Source organism: Artemia franciscana, chromosome 2 (genome assembly GCF_032884065.1).
Source record: "Artemia franciscana chromosome 2, ASM3288406v1, whole genome shotgun sequence".
NCBI lineage: Eukaryota > Metazoa > Arthropoda > Branchiopoda > Anostraca > Artemiidae > Artemia > Artemia franciscana.
The window spans coordinates 63,916,960-63,937,681 of NC_088864.1; the positions used below are offsets into that span (position 1 = coordinate 63,916,960).

The window sequence follows — 20,722 nt, forward strand, 5'->3', positions numbered from 1 at the left end:
GAAAAATGGATGACATGACATTTGTTAACATTAAAAGCAAGGAGCCATATGTTAGTTCATCTTCCTAGACTGTCAAGATCTGTTTGAATTGATTGCTGGTCAGAGGGAGTAGCCAATTTTCCAACTAGTTTTGAGTCATTAGCATAAAGGGTAATAAGATTGTAAAGAAGGGTTGGTAGATTGTTGATATAGAAGTTGAAAAGTGTTGGTCCAATAATAGTGTCCTGGGGCATGTCACTGTTGTTGGAGAAGAGAAATGAGGAGTTCCTTGTGAATCAAAAACTCTGACAGTCTGAGATCTTTCAGAGAGGAAGCCCATAATCCACTGTACAACACCTTCATTGACAAGTGCAGCCTTCTGCTTTGGATAGATCAAGAAGAATCATGTCAGCAGGAAGACCCTTATCAAGCTGTGTAGTCACTAATTCATATGCTTGGATAAGGTTAGTGTCCACAGATCTACCAGATCTGAATCCATGTTGTGATGTGGAGAGGATGTTATTGACCTCAAGATGTTCAATTAGAGCTTTGTTAGCAATTCTCTCAAGCACCTTAACAACTGCAAAAGTGATGCCTATAGGACAGTAATTTTCTGCAGAGTCTTTTCATTCCTTTTTATGGATTGGGGTTATATAAGATGTTTTCCAATCATACAGTAGTTCCTTATTTTGAAGAGATAACTGGAGCAACATGCACAGGGGGTAACTGAGAGCTTTTCATCACTCCTTAAGAAGACATGGATGAACACACTCTGGTCCCTTTGACTTTTTTACATCAAGCTTCCCAAGGCTATTGAAAACCATTACTTCACTTACTGACAGGTCAGGAATGGGAAAAAGCACTTCATATGATGTAGGATCTGGTGAGGAGATACCTGAGTTTTGGGTAAAGGCAGAATCAAATTGTGCATTTAGAAGGTCAGCCTTATCTATTGGAGATGAATATAATACATGGTCAACAAGGTCAGGAATAGTATGATGATTTGTTTTTTTTTTGCAGAGACATGTCTCCAGAAAGACTTTGGAGTTAACTTGATGTCAGAAGGTAATTTTTTCCTCATAAGCAGATTTCAGTTTTTGACAGAATCTGTTACATGATTCTGTGCTGCCTTGTAAATTGACAAAGTCTTGTGGTTTCTCTTCTTCATATATTGTTTATAAGCTTTAGTTTTCTGGTTAATCAGCTTCTTAACTTCCTTAGTAATTAAGGGAAGTGTTTTAGGCTGTTTTCCAAAAATAACCCTGGAGTGTTTCTTTTCAAGAGCAAGGAGAGTTTTTTGAAATTTAACCAAGACTTGTTGATGTCAACAGTGAAAGTATTGATCAATTTGCAGATGAAAGTTTTGCCTTTATTGCCTTATAGTCAGTGTAAGTCTGAGGACAAAATTTAGGTTGAGATTGACTATTTAGGGACTACTTAGTTCCTAAATAGCAACAACTAAGTTGCTAAGGTTAGGAGTAAGTGAAGATTAAAAGGTGACATTTGGTAACAAAAATGTTGATCAGGTGGACAGCTTGACTTACCTTGGTAGTATTATTAGTAAAGACAGTGGGAGCAGTGAAGATGTTAAAAGTAGATTAGTCAATGCTCAGGGTGTTTTTTTTTTTCATTTAAAAACAGATTGGAAGACAGGTCTGTGAACTAAGATTCGAATATTGGAAACTACAGTGATGACAGTGGTCAACTATGGTTATGAAGCATGAATGCTCTAAAAAGCAGATGAAGATTTGCTAGATGTTTTCCAGAGAAATTACGTACAGATTATTCTGGATACCAGGTGACAGACCATATTTCAAACAGTAGGCTGTAAGAAAAGTTTGGCTCAACCCTGCTTTCTAGGGTTATAATAAGAGAAAGGTTGAGATGGCTAGTGTACAATCTGTGGATAAAAGATGACAGATTTTTAAAGATTGTCCTTTTTGGCCAACCATCTAGGGCTAAATGGAAAGCAGTTTGTCCATGGTTGGGGTGAGAACATGTCATAAAGAAAGATTTAAGTGAAATGGGTCCTTCTTGGGAGGGTGTTAAGAGAGATGCTTTGAATTGACATAGATAGAGGAGGAGTGTGCATAGCTGTGTTGGCCTTAGGCAGGCTGGTGCTGAGGTGAGTTGTTAGCAGTAGTAGTAGACAGTTACCCAAAAGAATCCATAGGTGGTTTTTCTGGAAAATGTCTAATGAATCTTTGTCTTTTGAAGTGCTCACATTTCAGAATGATGCTTGACTAGTGTCATCAGTGTAGTTTCTGTTATTCTAGTCATGATTTGCAGACTTATCCTCTTATTCTTCCAAAGTTTTTTTTTTCAACTGCACCCTGGGTCTTGGCTACTCTGCTTTTCACATCTTCATTGCATTCACTTGTGACGTCTTTATGAATGAGTAGGTATTTTTAAGACCAAGAAATTATCTTAGCAACATGTTGGCAGAATAAGTATAAAGACCCATTTTTCTGTTTTAGAAGGAAGTGTGACCATAATAAAACAATAATAGTTAACAGCATATCAGATACCTTTAAGTTTCTGATGCTGTAATGAATATAGAAATACAAAAAGTAAGGTTTCTTCAACTATAGACAAAAAAGAAAGGCAATATAACCTAGTGCAATGAAAGAAAAAATGTATTGTTTCTTATCATTGTATTTCATTGCTTTCCTATGTTATGAACAAAGGACCTATTATTGCTTTTACACTTAAAATTTTCAATCTTTCCTTTTCTAGACAAATCTTACAAGGATTTAAATCCATAAAATTATACAAATTTATGTGCAGTGTATGTGCCCCTTTACCCTCCCCCTCTAACCCTGTATTTAATATTTATCATAATTTTATAGATTTTGGATCTTAAATCAGAGCTGAGGAAAAAGCAAATTGAAGCCATAGCTTGCAAGCAGAAAGCTAAAGTTCCAAATACAGGCTTAACTATGAAAGAGAAGACACAAGTAAATATTTGCAAAAAGGAGAAATCTTCTAAACAGTTGTTAAGTGAAACAGAGCAGAATGAAGAAAAGGAAATCAATGCCTCTAGGTATATACTCAAATTTGCTAATTCAAGATCAATTCTTAAATGACTTGAAATGGCACATTTATGCAAAAAGACACATGGGAATCTCTTTTTGACCAAAACTATTGTTTATGTGGTATAATCATTGCAACAGTCTGTATTCTGGCTGTATAAAGAAGTAGAATAAAGGGGAGTGAGTAAATTTAATTTTGTGAAAAATGTGCAAAACTGATTTGCTACCTTATTTTCTGTCAATATTTTTCCTTTTTTATGCATATTCCAAGGATTTTGAAGTATCTACCCCATCATTTTTATATTTTTATTTTGGTCAAATCATTTCTTAGACCACACTGGCTTTCAATTTACCAATAAAGCGAAATGTATACATGTTTTTAAGATCAAAAGTTCTTTTGGCATTATTGATAATAAAGTCTGAATACATTGACTTCACATCTGAAAGTCTTTATCAACCAAAAAGTCCAGTATTTATATGTATTGCTTTCTTTCGTTTTCATTTTGTGCTTGTGTAGCATTTGTGATTTCTCTCACTTTTTCTCACTTTCATTTACACGTTTTGTCTGAGCTAAATAGTTTAGATTTGTTTTTTCCCCATTGATACAGACTTCTGGAAATAAGTTAATTTATTAATTAATTAATTTATGTTATTTTTAGTACAAGAAAGTCTTCTCTTTTGTTTTTGACTACCTGATTGAAAATTGAACATTGAACGCTGATAGAATAGCATTGACAAAGGTCTTATCGTTATATGGTATACCAGAAAAATACATTAAAGTGATCTGCGCTATGTACGAGAATAATACTGCTGCAGTTAAGGTAGGAAATGAGGTTAGCAATTGGTTTTGTATTAAATCAGGAGTTAAGCAGGGTTGTGTTCTATCCCCCTTTATATGGATCATTTTGATGGACTTCGTCTTAAGGAGCACAGGAAAGGCAATTGGAGACCATGGAATCAAATGGGGAGGAAGAACGCTCCTGGACTTAGATTATGCTGATGATTTAAGCATATTAGATGAAAGTGTGAGCAAAATGAATGAATTTTTTGAGGTTTTACGAGTTCAGGGTGCTAAAATAGGCTTGAAAATTAATATTAAGAAGACTAAGTCACTAAGGCTAAGAATAAGTGAAGATGAACAGGTGACATTAGGTAACGAAAAGATTGATCAGGTTGGGAGCTTCAGTTACCTTGGTAGTATTATTAGTAAAGATGGTGGGAGCAGTGAAGATGTTAAAAGTAGAATAGCTAAAGCTCAGGGTGTTTTTTCACAGTTAAAAAAAGTTTGGAAGAATAGAAAGATAAGCCTACAAACCAAGATTAGAATATTGGAAGCTACAGTGATGACAGTGGTCAAATATGGCTCTAAAGCATGGGCACTCCAAAAAGCAGATGAAAATTTACTAGATGTTTTCCAGAGAAATTGCCTACAGATTGTTCTGGGTACCCGGCTGACTGACTGTATTTCAAACAGTAGGTTGTACAAAAAATGTGGTTCAATCCCGCTTTCTGGGGCTATAATGAAAGAAAGGTTGAGATGGCTAGGCCACGTTCTACGGATGAAGGATGACAGATTACCAAAGATTGTCCTTTTTGGCCAACCGTCTGGGGCTACACGGAAAGCAGGTCGTCCTTGTCTGGGTTGGGAGGATGTCATAAATAAAGATTTAAAGGAAACGGGAACTTCCTGGGAGGGTGTAAAGAGGGAGGCTTTAAAAAGATTAGGTTGGAGGAGGAGCGTGCGTAGCTGTGTTGGCCTCAGGCGGCTTGGTGCTGCAGTGAGTTATTATTAGTAGTAGTAGTAGTAGATTGAAAATTAATAATAAAAAACGCAATATTTTCATTTTGATTTTATTTTAGCTGTGCAAAAAAGAAAGTGGGCCGGGAGGCAACACCTAAAGAATAATCCAGAAATATGATCAGAAATGAGAGGAAGCCAGTATTTTCCTCCCATGTTCACAATTTTCCCCTTTTTTGTATACTTTTAGGATTTTCTAATTTTGCCATACAATCATATCTACCCCTCAACTGCTAAAAAAATATACACTGATCTATTTTCTTCCATTAATCAATATTTTGTCTATATTTCTATATTGTCATGTATTTTTAGATCATATCTAGCAAATGTCTAATCCATGCTGTATTTTGTAATTTGAGATTTTTATAGCATTTGCATACAAGTCTAAATTTACAGTTAAGAATAAATTATGATTTAATAAACTCTTCAGAAGCTGATTAGAAGCTTAAACAGGTGAACAAGACAAAATGATACTTCAAGTATTTCGAATTTTCCAATACATGTTTATTAATTTTGATCCCTTTTGAAAATGTGTGTTTATACCTCCTTAAATAGTTTATTCTTCCAAAATTTTATGAGGTAGAGGCTATTATTTTTTGTTGTTGATGGTAGTGATTTTGATAATCCCTTTGAGTGTTTTCTTAAGCTGCAGTTTTCTAATGTTTTTGAGGCTGTTTTTCTTTCAGACAATCATAGAGGGTAAATTTAATCTCCCTCTGTCCCTTTTGTGGACAGACTTGCTTCTTTATTGCTCTTTCTTACCTCTGATCTTAAAATAACCCAGTAAAGGATTGTTTTATTAGTAACAAACCGCGTGTTACCCATTTGTTTCTATTTTTGGCTTATGGCCAGTACATATTTGTTACTTCTGTCTATAGACACTTGAATCTTTGATTGTATTAGTAGTTATAAATACATTTTTTCATTAAAAGTACTGTAACATGTCCAGCAGATTATAATGTGTCCAGTAGACAGCAGAGTCTTTGCTTTTAATCTCTTTTGCTAAACAGGTTTAGCTTAATTCCATTTTATTTATTTTATTCATATATTCACTTTATTTAATATTCTGTATTTTATTCATATATTCACTTTATTTAGTTTTATTTTATTTATTCGCTGAAGAAACTACAAACATTAAGTCATTGGACGTCTGTTGGTGTTGGTACGTCTTCTGTTGTCAGTTGTAGGTACTCAAAAACGGCTGAGTACATCTTTTTCTGGGTTTGTTGGTCCCTGTTTTTGTACATGAGCTCTAATGTTGCTGCTGGGAGATTCAGATTTTTAAACATTAGTAGCAGATCTTGACAGCTGATTTTGGATTGTGTCTCTGGAGCATTGTATTTTATCAGTAAACGGTCTAATGTCCCATCATGTCATTAAGTCTCATTCAGAGAATGTCTCTACAGTGGGTGGGTCTTTGGCTGATATGTGAAAAGAAAACGCATTCTTGGCTGCCTCAATGGCTCTGGTATTTGTTTAATTTTTTTTATCACAGTATAGTTGAGAATGAGTTGAAATTATACAGTAAAACCATTTTAAGAAGGCTATTTTGTCCAGGGCTGAACGAAAAGTAGGTCGTGCCTAAATGGGGTGGAAGGATTTCACTAGGAAAGATTTAAGGAAAATGGGGACTTCTTGGGAGGGTGTAAAGTGGAAGGCTTTGAATAGATTGGGATGGAGAAGGAGCGTATGTAACTTTGTTGGTCTCAGGTGGCTTGGTGCTGCAATAAGTTGTTAGTACTAGTAGTATGTATACATCAGCCAATACACAGTATTTAGATCATAGTCTTCTATTTCTGTTCAATGTTGCTTTAATAGTTGTGATGTAGAGAGGCAGTCAGAGTAAATTACAATCCTTGGCTGGTGGCAAGGATTTCGTAAAATCTTTTTTGGGCCCACAATAATTGCAATCTTTGTAGAGATTATTTTAAGGAAGGAGGGGAGGGGGCTTTTCGGCTTAAGTGACCTTCCATTTGGGAAGAAAACAGTTCAGCTTGTGAAGGTGTCTGATTCAGATCCATCAGTGAATATAAAAAAGTGGCATTTGTGCGCTCTGTTTCCCTGGTAGTGAAGTCGTGTCTGAGCCAGAGTTTCCGTGATTTCTTCCTTTTCTGAATTTGGAAGAAACACTGTGTTAACTGAGGGGTAAGTCTACAGCCAGAGATCTGTGTAGCTTAACTATGGCTTAGTTTAATTTCCTGAAATAAGGTATTCATTCCACAGCTGGAGTATTTCATTGGCAATACTTTTGCAAGAATATCTGTATTGAATCGAGATTTACAGGTTATGGTTTTCCTTCTCCTCAGTTTTGCTAAGATGTTTTCCTTGGATTGAGTTGTGAAGTTTGAGAATGGTTGGTATTTCAGACTCTTCGTAGGGGAATATAGGTTGGGGGCTACACCTAACGCCTAAGGCTATACCCAGGGCTGAGTTTTGTATTGTCTCGATCTTGTTTTTTTTATTAGTGGTCGAACTATGGTTTTTATTTATTGTCGAAGGCTATTGGCAACTAACTTTATTACTTTGTTGTGAGAAGTTTTTATAAATCAACATTTACTGACATTAATCCATATTATAGAATAAGAAATGGCAGTTTTCATAGGTTTAGAATGAGACTGACTTACCTTTAGGAGAAGGAGGTCAAAAAAGTATTTTCAAGTCAAAATACTAAGTAGTTTATCCTTAGGCTACTATTGATCAAATTCTCTGTGGGAGGGGGAAAGCAGGAAATGCTAACAGATCAGGAAAAGCCATTTTTAAATATATTGCATCACTATCACTTCATTATTTGCAATATTATTTTCCAAAAACACATATGAGCTTTTTGATATCAACGTAGATTAACATTACATTAATGAATATATTGGATTATTTTTCAACTTTGTTTTAACAACTATTGATTTTTCTTCATAAAGTATTTCGTTATTTTAATAATGCAATAAAATAATTTCATAATACATTCCTAATCTAATATTAAATCTTCGTCTAAATATATTATTTTTTAACAATAACTTTATTTCTTATAACAAATTTTTTAGAATTTTTATTGCGATAGTGCAATTTTTTAATAATTGTTCTCCGCACTGCCGCAGTGTATGGGTGATAAATTTACTTCACCCAAGAATTATATAATGCAGAAACAGTGTATTTCATTGCATATTTATTTAAAATTGGCGTGATCAAGTTCAATTGTTTGATTTATTTACGGAATGGAATCAAATGAACTGTACATATGACGATATTTTATATAGTCATTGACCGTTCTACTTTTAATCTTTATATTTATTTGACAAGAAAGCTCTTATTTTAGAAAGCTTTAGTTAATGTCAATCATTAACAGTGTTTTTTCTTTAACTTACTTTTTAAGTTTAGCAGGTTTTACCGATCACCTCGTTTTTATTCTATTTCTATTCGTGTTGGTTTTACCCAATGAACCTTTCTGAGTTTCGCTTTTGAATTTGTGTAATTTTTTTTTCAATTTTATTCTTTATTATATTGTTTTCCCAGTTAATCTATAATCATATCCGATAATGCTGATTTTTTTTTGCTCTTTTTAATTGAGGAAGACACAAATTCTCCATGTTTTGTTTGTGATAGCTGCTTTGAAATATAATTTATCTTACCTTTAAGAAATTACACAAAAAGAACTGGTGGATTTCACTATAGGCCTACTGCTTTGTTGGCCACTTTTGCACTAATTTGATAAGATATTGTACTATTTCTTTTGGCATAGTTTCAATTACCAAAATGTTTTTGAAACGTAATTTTTTGATAATATGTACTATGGAATGATAATAGTTCTTAATTTTCAGAGCTAAACTCGAGGCAAAAGCAAAACTTTATGATAAAATTGTTGAAGGAAAGCTTGGTGATGTACCCTCTGATATGTTTCTCGTGGATTTTGAAAATAAAGCAGTGGAAGGCCAATGTGTTTCTGGAAAGCTTCAACTAAAAGGGTAATGTGATTCTATTCTAATTGGTTCAAATGTATTGTGAAGAACCTGTATGTGGACTGATATGCTAAATTTATGTGTAAATCATTTAGCTGAATTCAAAGCGCATAAAAAAATGGTTTATTTTGAAATTCTGTTTTTTTATCATAAGTGTCTTCTTTTTATTTTTGTATTTATTTGTTTCAAGCAGAGAGAGAAAGAAAGAAAAAGGGAGAGGGAGAAGGTAGAAAAATAGAAAGAATAAAAATTATTAAAGGTCATACAATTCAAACACTAGTGCTAAAGCAGCCTATGAAATGACGACCTATAGACCTCATAATCATTTAGAGTCATTTTCTCTTGAAAAACTGGGTGCAGTAGTAAAATGAGAAAAAAATGTCTTAGAAACATTGCACAAGACCATGTTGTATCTTCTGGGGTTTATATTTATTTATGTTATTTGTTTTTAAATCTATTATTTTTATATTTATATTTTGCTTATTTACCTGAAAAGGAATTTAACCTAGAATGAAAATAGGGAGGAAAATTCTCGCTATGGGAACCCACCTCAAGCACAAATCACCCCTCCCCAAAAAATGTCTAAATACTTCCTAATAAAAATACTATACCATAAACAATGGGCAAATTTTACAACTTGTATGTCTTTCCCCACGGACTGTGGGGGGGAGGTCATTCTACCCCTAGTAATGTTTCTTTTTTCCCTTTTTCTGCCTTCTCCCATTGCCTTTTTCTTTCCTTCTCTCTCCCTCCTCATTCTATTAACTCAGTCTGTTTCTATTTGAAGACTACAAAATGACTCACTGTTCCCTCTTCATATTAGCTGATTCACATTTATACATCACATGGTATAAATTCATGAAACATCAATTTCGTTAAATGAAGCTTTCGTTAAATTGATTATTCATTATTATTAGTGTTTTTTGCTTTGTTTGTTTTATTAGTCGACTCCGAATTCGGCCCCCTGAGGGCTTGTGATAGTGATTTTTTGAAATAAATATCTTATCTTAAGCTTTAAAATGAATATCTGAAAAATTTTTCTGCTAGAAGAATGAATTGATCACCTTCAGAACCCTTGTTTAAGATTAATCTCAGTGAGAAGAGATGAGAGATTAATTCCTACCCCACTCCCTCATGCCCCTCTCTATGTTTATCTGAAGGCTCATAGAGAGTTAGACAGCTTGGGCGTTCGAATATGCTCTTTTAGCCTCCCCCCTCCTGCCTATACAATGACCTCTATCGCCCTTTTCTCAAAATAGCTGATATGCAACTATACAACACCAGACATTATTCTTGAAAATCTGAAAATCATGTGAATCAACTTGTTAAATCAAGCATTAAGTTACACGTCCATGTCAGTTATTTATTCAGGAACGAATGTGCCACCGTGTGTCATTACTTCCTCTTCAAATTGGAAGCTAAATATATTGTTTTTTTGGTACTGTTATATCGGTTATTTATTCCAAAATTTCCAGTTTGTTGCGACTTGGTCGTCTTAGGGACAAAATCGTCGTTTAGTGCCCAAAAAGGGCAGAGAACACCACTTTCCCGTCCCGTAATTTTTTCAGTTTCGCACTATAGCTTTTAATTTCCATTCGAATTAACCTCTCCTGATCTTCTGGGACCGTTGGTTTGATACGATCATCCCTGTAAAAATGCAACAAATAAACGCAAATGCGCGATCTCTCTTATGGGGAAAAAATTACAAAGTTCTACGTTTTGTGGATACGAGTTTTAAACCTCTACATCAAAATTTTTTGATATGCTGAACCTAATGGTGTGATTTCCATTAAGGTTGCTTGTCTTTCTGGGGATGTTTCAACACTTTTTTGATAATTGGGAAAAAATTTTCAGGCTCCTTGCTTTTGACGGATTACATTGAATTTAATTAATTTTATATATTTAGAATCAGCATGAAAAACCAAATATTTTGTTTTAATATTTGTCAAAAAAAATTCCCTTTTTTAGAGTTTCGGTTACTATTGGCCCTAGTCGCTTCTAACTTACAGCTCGTTACCACTAACTGTTTGATAAGACGCTTAGGATAGGCTACGCCTCTTCTGCTTTAGAAAAATAACGCCTCTCTCTCATTCCGAACCATTATCCGTTCCAAATGTATAACTGGGTATTGCCGCAATACTAAAAGAAATACTAAGAATAGAACGGTTTGTTCTATGTATCGTAGCAGCATGTGCCTTATCCGTGGTATTGCCAAAAAATCACGGATCTAAATTACAGTTATTTCTCGATTAATACAAACTAGTTAAAAACACTAGTTAAAAACGCAATAAAATAATTAAAAACACTAATAATTAAAATAGTTAAAAACACTAATAATTAAAATAGTTAAAAACACTAATAATTAAAGTAGTTAAAAACACTAGTTAAAAACGCAGGAGACTAAAGAAAGAACGATGTAAATTGCAGTCAGTGAGAGAGAAATGCAAATATTTTCGTCTATTTTCCAAAATGATTCAACGAATGGTTCTCTTGTTCGTATTGGTTTTGTGTATTTTAGGTCGAATTGGTTTACCTTCTTTCTAATGTACTGGCCTATCTTTTCGGCCATTTCTGTTTCCTTTTCTCTTTTTCCCTACTTTTGACTCCAAATATGAATTTGGCCTATCTGGGACCGTGATATACATGTTGTAGAAAAAAATATCTTACTTTACCCAACCATCCTTTTTTGAGAAATTAAAATAGAAAACTACATTACAAATAGCAGTGACTGACAGGCAGGCAACTGAAAAGAAAACTCAATTTTGAGTGTTTTTTTCTTATTCTCTTACTTTTTCTTGTTTAAATAGTGACGAAGACCACACTGCCATCATAAGCATCAAAAACAAGGAGAACAATAGGGAATTCTTTTCGTAAGACAATGGAAATCTAGTTTAATGAATATTTCAGCCCTGTGTCCAAAGTTCGGTCCTCATGAAAACATAAATATATAGAAGAAGAAAAACTTACAGCAACATACGACCAATAAAACTAAAAGTAAATTTTTTTAAAACTCTTAAAGCTCTACAAGAGTGGAGATTACCTCTCCACTCTCTCAAAATATATTCCTGTATGCACGTCTGTAGACTGACCGTAAGTTGTTGTTGTTGTCGGTGGTGTTTTAAGCAGATCGCCTTTTGTACTGTCACTTCTTCCTTGATTGGTCTTCGGTTTATTCGGTAGAATAATTTGGTTTGTTTACCACTCCGGTTTATATACCAAGAGCTTCACAATGTTTTCTTTTTGTTTTCCTTCTTCTAATTTTCTTCTTTCTTCTCGTCTTTCCAAAATTCCATCTTAAGACTTTCTTCTGTAACCACAATAAAATAAAATAAAAATTTCAGTAGTGTGACTAAACATATAGTCAATTAAACAGCTGTCGAAATATTGCAAAGTCGTAGAGGTAACATTTCAATACTATACCTCTAACATACAGAGGGTAAAAAGCTAAGGTACATTCTATATCTTACTTGTTCTAGTAAAGTTTCATAATAGACCTCAAACCTTCCTAGGAGAAAATGCACTAACATAATTGAAAAAATAGTATTCTCAAATGGCTGCATTCCCTGTTTTATCTTTCAGTATTTATAATAATGGTCTGAATCTATGACATCAGTTAAGGAACAAATTTGATTTAATGGGTGGTCAACCATTAGATAGCTTAGGCAATGAGGCTGGGCATTTATAATGACATGTCCTGAATTTGGTTATTTGAAGAGTTAAATGAGGTATCCAGACTCTTAACTTTGACATATAATGTCTAGTATACTTAGATGCAGAATTCTTACATGTCAAACGCTTGTTTTATTGCCCCCAAGTTTTCCAGGTTGTTAGCGAAAACATTACTCTCTATTATTACGTGGCCAAGAGTCTATGTAAATTTAATGTAACAACGTGAAGTGTTTCTATTTATACAAAACACCTGCGACATATAAAGCAGTAAATCTTATTGGTATTGGTGAAACACATTAATACCTTAAAATTGGCATAGAATCAGGGGTAATTCTATAACAAACAACGGATAAAGTATCAAATATAAGATGAGGCTTTTGTAGAACAGTTCTAAATTGCGCCCAGGATAGGGGTACTTGTTCTTCTGTTTTGAATTAAATAACTTAAACAAGACCAAAAATCTTAGCAAATGTGTCCCCAGAACTAGTCTCTGACGTAAAACTATCCAGGAAAATTTTCAAGGTCTATTTGTGACTGGTTCTGTGTTAATGTCTACTGGTTTTTAAAATCTTTTGTATGATTGTTTTTACTGAAATCTGTGTATAGAGCATTTAATGAATATCCCCCCCACGTCCCTATTTAAGGAATTATTATTCTTAATCTTAAGTTTGATTTCAATCGCTTCTCGAACAACCTGCTTTATGCCTAGGTCATTGCTAATAAGGGCTGATTCTTCAAAAAATATTTTGTGGCTAGGATTTTCAAATACATGGTTGCTTAAAGCAGAATCAAAAGAAACAGCAGCAATATTAGAATTTAGAGCTTTGGTATTATCGCCTTTATGCTGTTGTAGGCTTTTCTCTAGATTCTGGTGGGTTCTACTTACATAATATTTGCCACAGTCGAATGGTATTTGATAGACCCCTCTTTGGCGAGTAGCTGGGGTTTTATCTTTACCAGAATTTAGGAAATTTAGGATTTTGAAATTATTGGTAACATGCAACATACAGATTGTTTTGTGTGCAGATTTTGTTAAGATTAATAGTTATTTTTGGGAAGTATGGGAGGTAAATTATGTTTGAGGACTTATCAGGATTCTCACATGGTAAACTATCATTGATTTTACGGAGCGTCTTTTCAGTCTACGGTTAATTGTCTTATTGATAAATAAAATAGGATACCTATTTTCAAAAAGTATATCCCTGATTAAAATTTAGTTCTGCTCTGATGTAGGAATCAATAAAAATATTTAGGGCCCGATCGACGAGAGAGATTACGACATATTGTTGGTGAAAAACACAAAAACGAAAGTATCTCAGAAAATGCAATCGTAATTAGTTCTGCTTTTCCTGGTAAAAATAAAAATGTTGATGTAACCCTTAGTGACACTATTAGTGACAATTCGTCAGACTCGTTTGTAACTGCGGAGGCTTCCCAGGAAGAAGAAGAAGACTTGAGCTTTGTTTCTGTTGAGGAAGAAAGTGACTCTGGTGAAAATAACAACAGACAAACCATACTGGACAAAAGCCAACCAGAACCAGCAACCGTAAGTTCTGACTTTAGTGTATGTGTTACTAATGTTGACCAGTTGCCCAACAAAATTGATGAACTAAAAACCCTAATTGACTCAAAAAAGTTCGATGTGATCTTACTGACTGAAGTCTGCCCTAAAAACAGTAGTAACAAACTTCACGATTCCCATGTGAAAATCCCGGGTTACCAAGTTCTCTCAAATCTCTCGTCCCAGGGTTGCAAAAGAGGAACACTAGCCCTCGCTAAAGCAAGATACAATACAAAGATAATTGATGTTCCTCTCTTTTGCCCCTTTGTTGAGGCAGTTTGCTTTGATCTATGTGTGCCAGGGAGCCATGTGTCAGAGACAGTCAGAATCGGATGCATCTACAGAAGTCCCTCAGCCCCATCCCAATTTGTAACCGAACAAGCAATAGCAGAAATAATATGCACACTAAATTCGAACCTCAAAGGACATCTGCTTATTACCGGCGATTTCAATCTTCCATCTATAAACTGGATAAACGGTTTTGGATATGGTGCCACTCCAACCGAACAAGACAAGCAACAGCCTTTCCTAAATTGCCTCAGTGAATTGTCCCTACACCAGATAGTTGACCAACCAACTAGATACAGATTGTTTCAGCGCCCAACAATACTTGACCTGGTTATCTTGAATGACAAAAGCTTAGTTCAAAGTATTGATTACTCACCACCCCTTGGTAAAAGCGATCACCTAACTATAGAGCTCATGCTGAAAGTGAAGGTACTTAAGAACAAGCTAGTCAAAAAAGTGTTTGTCGACTACATTGCTATTCGAAATGAATTATCCACTACAGACTGGCCGAATGTACTAAGTGGCACAGTTGACGAACAATGGACCAAATTCAAGGGTGTTTTACTGAAAGCTCAGGATGCCCACACAAAGACCAGTTTCAAACCAAAACCTAGATCCCTCCCCTACATGACAAAAGACATCAAAAGAGAAATAAACAGGAAAAAGAGGTCATGGAAAAAGTTCAGGCAGTCAGGAGACCTGCAGCAACACACAAAATTCACCAAGGCACGAAACAAGCTGAGAAACCTCACCAGAAAACTCTACGAAAATCTGGAGTCCAATCTTGCCAAAGAAAGTAAGACAAATCCTAAAAAATTCTGGAATTATGTCTCTAGCAAGAACCACTCCCGTCGAACTATCTCCAGACTGGTGAAACCCTGTAGCACTACCGTAACCAACATAACTGATGTAGCAAACGAACTAAATAGGCACTTTGCTTCAGTTTTCACCTGTGAACCGGAAGGCCCCCTGCCAAACTGCCCGGGCTATGAAGCCCCCACAACGATGGAGCAAGTCAACATCGACCCCTCCAACATCCTCAAACGGCATCAAAATCTTGACACGAATAAATCGGCTGGACCAGATCACTTACACCCAAGACTGCTGAAGGAACTGGCAACCATCATCGCAGGACCACTGTCTGACCTATTCCAAAAGTCTATTAATGCCAAATCTGTCCCATCTGATTGGAAAACTGCTTTTGTGACCCCAATATTCAAAAAAGGCAGCAGACTTAAAGCAGAAAACTACAGACCTATAAGTCTCACATCAGTAGTCGCAAAAATCCTTGAAAGAGTGGTCAATGATACAATACTGGAACATCTGAAAGTCAACAATATCCTATCCCCTAATCAGCATGGGTTTCAACCAGGAAAGTCAGTTGAAACAAATTTACTGGAAACATATGACATCATTACAGATTTGCTTGACAAAGGATTGCCAGTGGACCTAGTTTTACTAGACTTTGCTAAGGCCTTTGATAAAGTCCCACACAAAAGGCTAAGAGAAAAGCTTACTGCTGCCCAGTTACACCCCAACCTGGTTAATTGGCTTATGGACTTCCTGTCAGGACGAACCCAGAGAGTCAGGCTATTTGGTGCTGGAGGTGAAAAGGTCTTTTCCGAGCCCTGTGATGTCATCAGTGGAGTACCGCAGGGAACTGTTCTTGGTCCTACACTGTTCAACATCTACATCAATGATATATTCAGCGAGGTGGAAAACAAATTGTCTCTCTATGCTGACGACTCAAAGCTATTTGGAGCAGTGAATGTAAAATCCCTGCAAACAGACGTCCAGAAAATCCAGCTGTGGGCAGACAAATGGCTCTTATCGTTCAATATAAGCAAGTGCAGCACGCTACACTTTGGATCCTCAAACCCATGCGCCCAATACCATATGCATGAACATGCCTCCAACTCCGATCCACCCATCAAGACCAGCACAGAGGAACGCGACCTTGGGGTCATCGTTGACAGCCTTCTCAAGTTCCATGCCAACACCATCAAGAGCGTGTCCCAGGCCAACACAAACTTAGGTCTGATCAAAAGAACAGTTACCAGCAGATCCCCACTAGTTTTCCTGAAACTTTACAAGGCACTAGTCAGACCCGTTTTGGATTTTGGCATGTGCGCTGCCTTCCCAACATACAAAGGAGATGTCAGGCTAATTGAGGGAGTCCAGAGGAGAGCAACCAAGGCCATCACAAACCTTGGAGACAAACCTTATCAAGATCTTTACGGGCTCTCAACCTCCCTACCCTCGTGTACAGGCGCAACCGTAGCGATATGATGATGACCCGCAAATTGCTGAACTCATCATATGCCAAGATCCTGCCCATCCACCCAGGCCCCCCACAGTGCACCAGAGGACACTCAAAGAAGCTGTTCAAGCAGTCAGTCAGAACCAGGGCCAGAAAAAGTTTCTTCACCAACAGAGTCGTCAACCCCTGGAATGAACTGTGTGAAGCAACTGTCTCAGCCCCCACCCCCGAAGCATTCAAGAAGGCACTGGATAAAGAGTGGGCCACGAAAGACTGGAAGTATGAGTGGGACATTCCGTCCTGCTCATACCTGCTATGAGACATCACCGACTCAACTCAGGAGCATTCAACAGATCTACAGATCTTAATTTGCTCCGAAGTGCAAATTAAGGTAATTAAGGTAATTCCTGTGGGAATGCATACTTCCATGAACACAAATATCCTACAATAGAGCAAGTTGAAGATCTGATCCAAATGTTGGAAGCCAAACTATTTTGCAAAGGTTTGGAGTAGCAGGTCAGTCAGTGACATTGGCGTTCTTTCAGGTGAGAACAAAGGAAAAAGTCAATACTTCACTGAATCTAATGACTGCACAATTGATTTAGTGCAAAAGCCTATGATTAGAGTTGGAATACCATCAAGAAATAAACTTCAAAATGTATACAGAGCTGATGCAAACATTCTCCCAGTAAGTGAATTTGGACCATTGAAACCAAAACTTACTTTGCTTCCCAACAAGGTTATTTTGACAAGCTATAGTGGGATGCAGTTTAGAGGTACTTGAAATTGCCCTGAAGGTAATTCAGTATAAAGACCAAGAATCACAGATTTGTGTATTTCATGCCATGGAAACCAACAAAGGTCCAATACTTGGCAGACAAACAAGTGAACAGATGATTTTGATAAAAATTTGACCTCAGCTTATCATGCATTAAGGAACCCAATATTTATATGAAATAAATTATTGCCTGCCAAAACTGTACAAATACAACAGGGGGGCAGAGTATGAATAAAAGAAAAAGAAAAAGGTAGCAAAATACAGTTTAACAAAAATATATACAACAGGTTGAATACACTCAGCATTCCTATTAAATATGATTTCTAATTTTAAAACATTCTCTGGAGAGTCACCCATGGATGATCTAACTTATTTTGAAAACCATTTACTTCCATAGAGACAGCAACATCTGGATCTATCAGACCAAATCTTTTAATCAAATACTGGTTACTACTCAACATTGGTAGCCCAAGAAAATACTTAGCATACTTAAAATAAATCATACGCAGCTTTTTCTTATCTGTCTGAGTAAAACATTTCCAAAATGGAGATATGTATAAAAAATGTGGTAGAACAAATAGATATTATAATCAGTCTAGAATATGACAATTAAATGTTGTCTTATTCAGGACAAGCCTTCCATATGCACTACAAACTTTTCTAAGGGTATCACCATTAGCAAGTTCATGTGTAGTCTTGAGCAATGTACCAATTTGGACTCCAAGGTAAGTAATAGCTTGAACTGGTCTGACTTCAATACCTTCTAGAATGACAGATACATCATTGGTTGGCACATTAAAGTTAAAAAATAGCTGTTCTATTTCCATTGGGTTAAACAATGGCCAATACAAGAACATTCATCTGTCAAAGCACTAAAACAATTTTTTATTCCTTGTCGTGTCCTATTAATATTTAAAATATCATCTGCATAGCTAATGACCAACATATCAATCCCATAAAGAATGCATGTTGTCAGGGCTTTGTATTATTTGATCAGACCAGAAGTGCTCAAACAAAATTTAAAAAAGAACTTGACAGACAAGAAAGCATGGGCATTGGAGAGTAAGTGAAAAAAAACCAGACTGGGTCAATTCTATTGACCTTATTAAGAAAGCAGATGGTACAACCAAGACTTGCCTTGATCCAGTTGATTTGAACAAATGCATCAAGCATCTGCACGACCCTATTTCTAGCTTTGATGATGTGGGAGCAAAGTAATTTTTGCAACACTGATGCTAGTAATGGCTACAGTTCAATGGTAGTACAAAATGTGCAGGTAGTACAAAAGATCATGATAAGAAGCTAAGGACAGTTATAGGAAGGGCTCATGATAAAGACATTAACTTCAATAAAGACCTGTGCCACTTTGAAGCTATTCCTTCATATGGTCATATACTTAAAGGAGGTATGAAACCTGATCCTTCTAAAATTAAGGCATGCCAGAGCAAAGATGAATTGAGGGCTGGCATCAGGGGAATGCCAGCCCTCAAGGGCAAAGATGAATTGCAGACTCTCCTATGAATGTACAGCTATTTTTCAAAATTATATTCCTGGCCTCTCTTCCTTAAACTGACCAGTTCAGGGATTAGCAAAAATCAAGGAGTTTGAGTGGAAAGCAGTGCATGGCAGGACCAGAGACAGAATCCAGGAGGCTTTTTGCAGCAATCTTGCATATTTTGACACTAGAAGCATTGCAGTAGAAGTGACAACTGATACAACATGACATGGACTTGCTGCTCAGCAGATTACAGATCATGCATTTGGAGTTGCAGGTAATGGAGATGCAGAGAAAATTACTGCTAGCAAAAACCAAGTAAATGGTACTGTTTATAGAGATTATAGTTTAAACATGTCAAATGTAAGCCCTACATTTACAACAAATGGTCATAAATCATTTTCTAGTACCATGTCAAGTGTTTGTAGCAGAAAATTTTCAAACAGTTCTCCTTTTCAGTCTTGTCAGTCAGAGCTAAGTGGTATTAATGATGTCTATACTGAGCATAAATATGACTTGTAAATGCTTTACAGTAATGTAGATTGCATCACCACCAAAATAAATGAATTTAAGGCTGTAATGTCAATCAGGCCTGATGTGAGTGTGTTTTTTTTTACTGAAATTAGACCAAAGAAAACTTTGGAGCCACCTGCTGATGCACAAATCCAGATCCCTGATTTACAATAGTTTCAAATCTTGTGAATCATGAACAAAATAGAATTGTTGGTAAATTTATGACAGTTCATATTATTGACTTATTATAGAAGTAAACATTCCACTTGATGCTTTTTACAAATATAATAATTACTTCTACTGCAAATTCTAATCCAAGCACTTTTTGGGCTTTTAAAAATGAAAAATTTTCAATTAAAGTATGAGTTATTGGTTGTTTTTGAAAAAATATTACTACATTTTCTCAGCACCAAAACTATTTTAGGTTAAAATTAGGTTAGTTTAGGTTAAATTAGGTTGGGTTAGGTCAAAAAGTTTCTAAATTTGAACTTGAAATAGAAGCAATTATTATATTTTTAAAGAGCCTAAAAAAGGCACCAAGTGGTATATTCACTTTATTGGTAAGTCAATAATATGAACTGTCATAAATTTACTGAATTGTCTAGTAAATCACATCAACCCTGAAAGTAGGAACTCTTAAACTTGATTCTCAGCAAGGGCCATGAGTAGAGCAGATATGGATAAAATTGAGCAAAAGGGTAGGCTAATCCTTTAATTATAGGATGTAGGCCTATTTATAGAAGCTTAAACTCCCTTATTAGAAAAATTCCCACCTTACAATTGCAAATGCTATAAATTCAGTAATGAGTTTTCCTTCCCATTATGTAGACTATTAATTGTTGAAGACTTTAACCTGCCCTAAATCTTGTGGATTAATGGCTATGCTGTAACTGGTAATAATGATAACCAGACTGATCCACTCTTTTAGTACCTAAAGGAGCATTCATTATGCCAGGCTATTAATCTTATCAACTAAAGTTGCACCCAAAAACATACAACTTTAGAAAGCAAGTGTTTACAAATTACAACAAGATCAGGCAAGATTGGTCCTTTGTTGAAAATTAGAATATAGAGGAAGTTTGGCTTGTAACAAGAACAGCTAAATATAACACAGCCACTCAGAAACAAAGAACAAGAATGTTCATTGTGCATTGGTTCATCAGATGATGGGTTGATTTTGAAGCAATTAAAGCAGCTAAAAAAACTTAAGATTTACCGTCATTTCTGCCCTATACTCTAATTAGACAAGCCTTCCGTATAAAAATTATTACACCCTTCTATAGAATCGAACCATTAGAGAGCCTTCTACACAAAAACCAGCCTATCCTGACAACAATAGTTGTCACATTCCTACTTTCTTGCCTGCCAAAGTCACGTCACAGAACTTTAAAAATTTGTG

The 20,722-nt window shown here is 35.6% G+C and overlaps 1 long non-coding RNA gene across 1 annotated transcript; it reads right to left on the reverse strand.

Annotated features, from left to right (window-relative positions):
• Positions 1-11,688: 11,688 nt before the first annotated feature.
• LOC136043939 (uncharacterized) lies at positions 11,689-20,716 on the reverse strand. The gene is made up of 2 exons (XR_010621754.1): positions 20,678-20,716; positions 11,689-12,066 (listed from the first exon to the last, which is right to left on the reverse strand). It is a non-coding gene; the product is annotated as an uncharacterized LOC136043939 (long non-coding RNA).
• Positions 20,717-20,722: the final 6 nt, after the last annotated feature.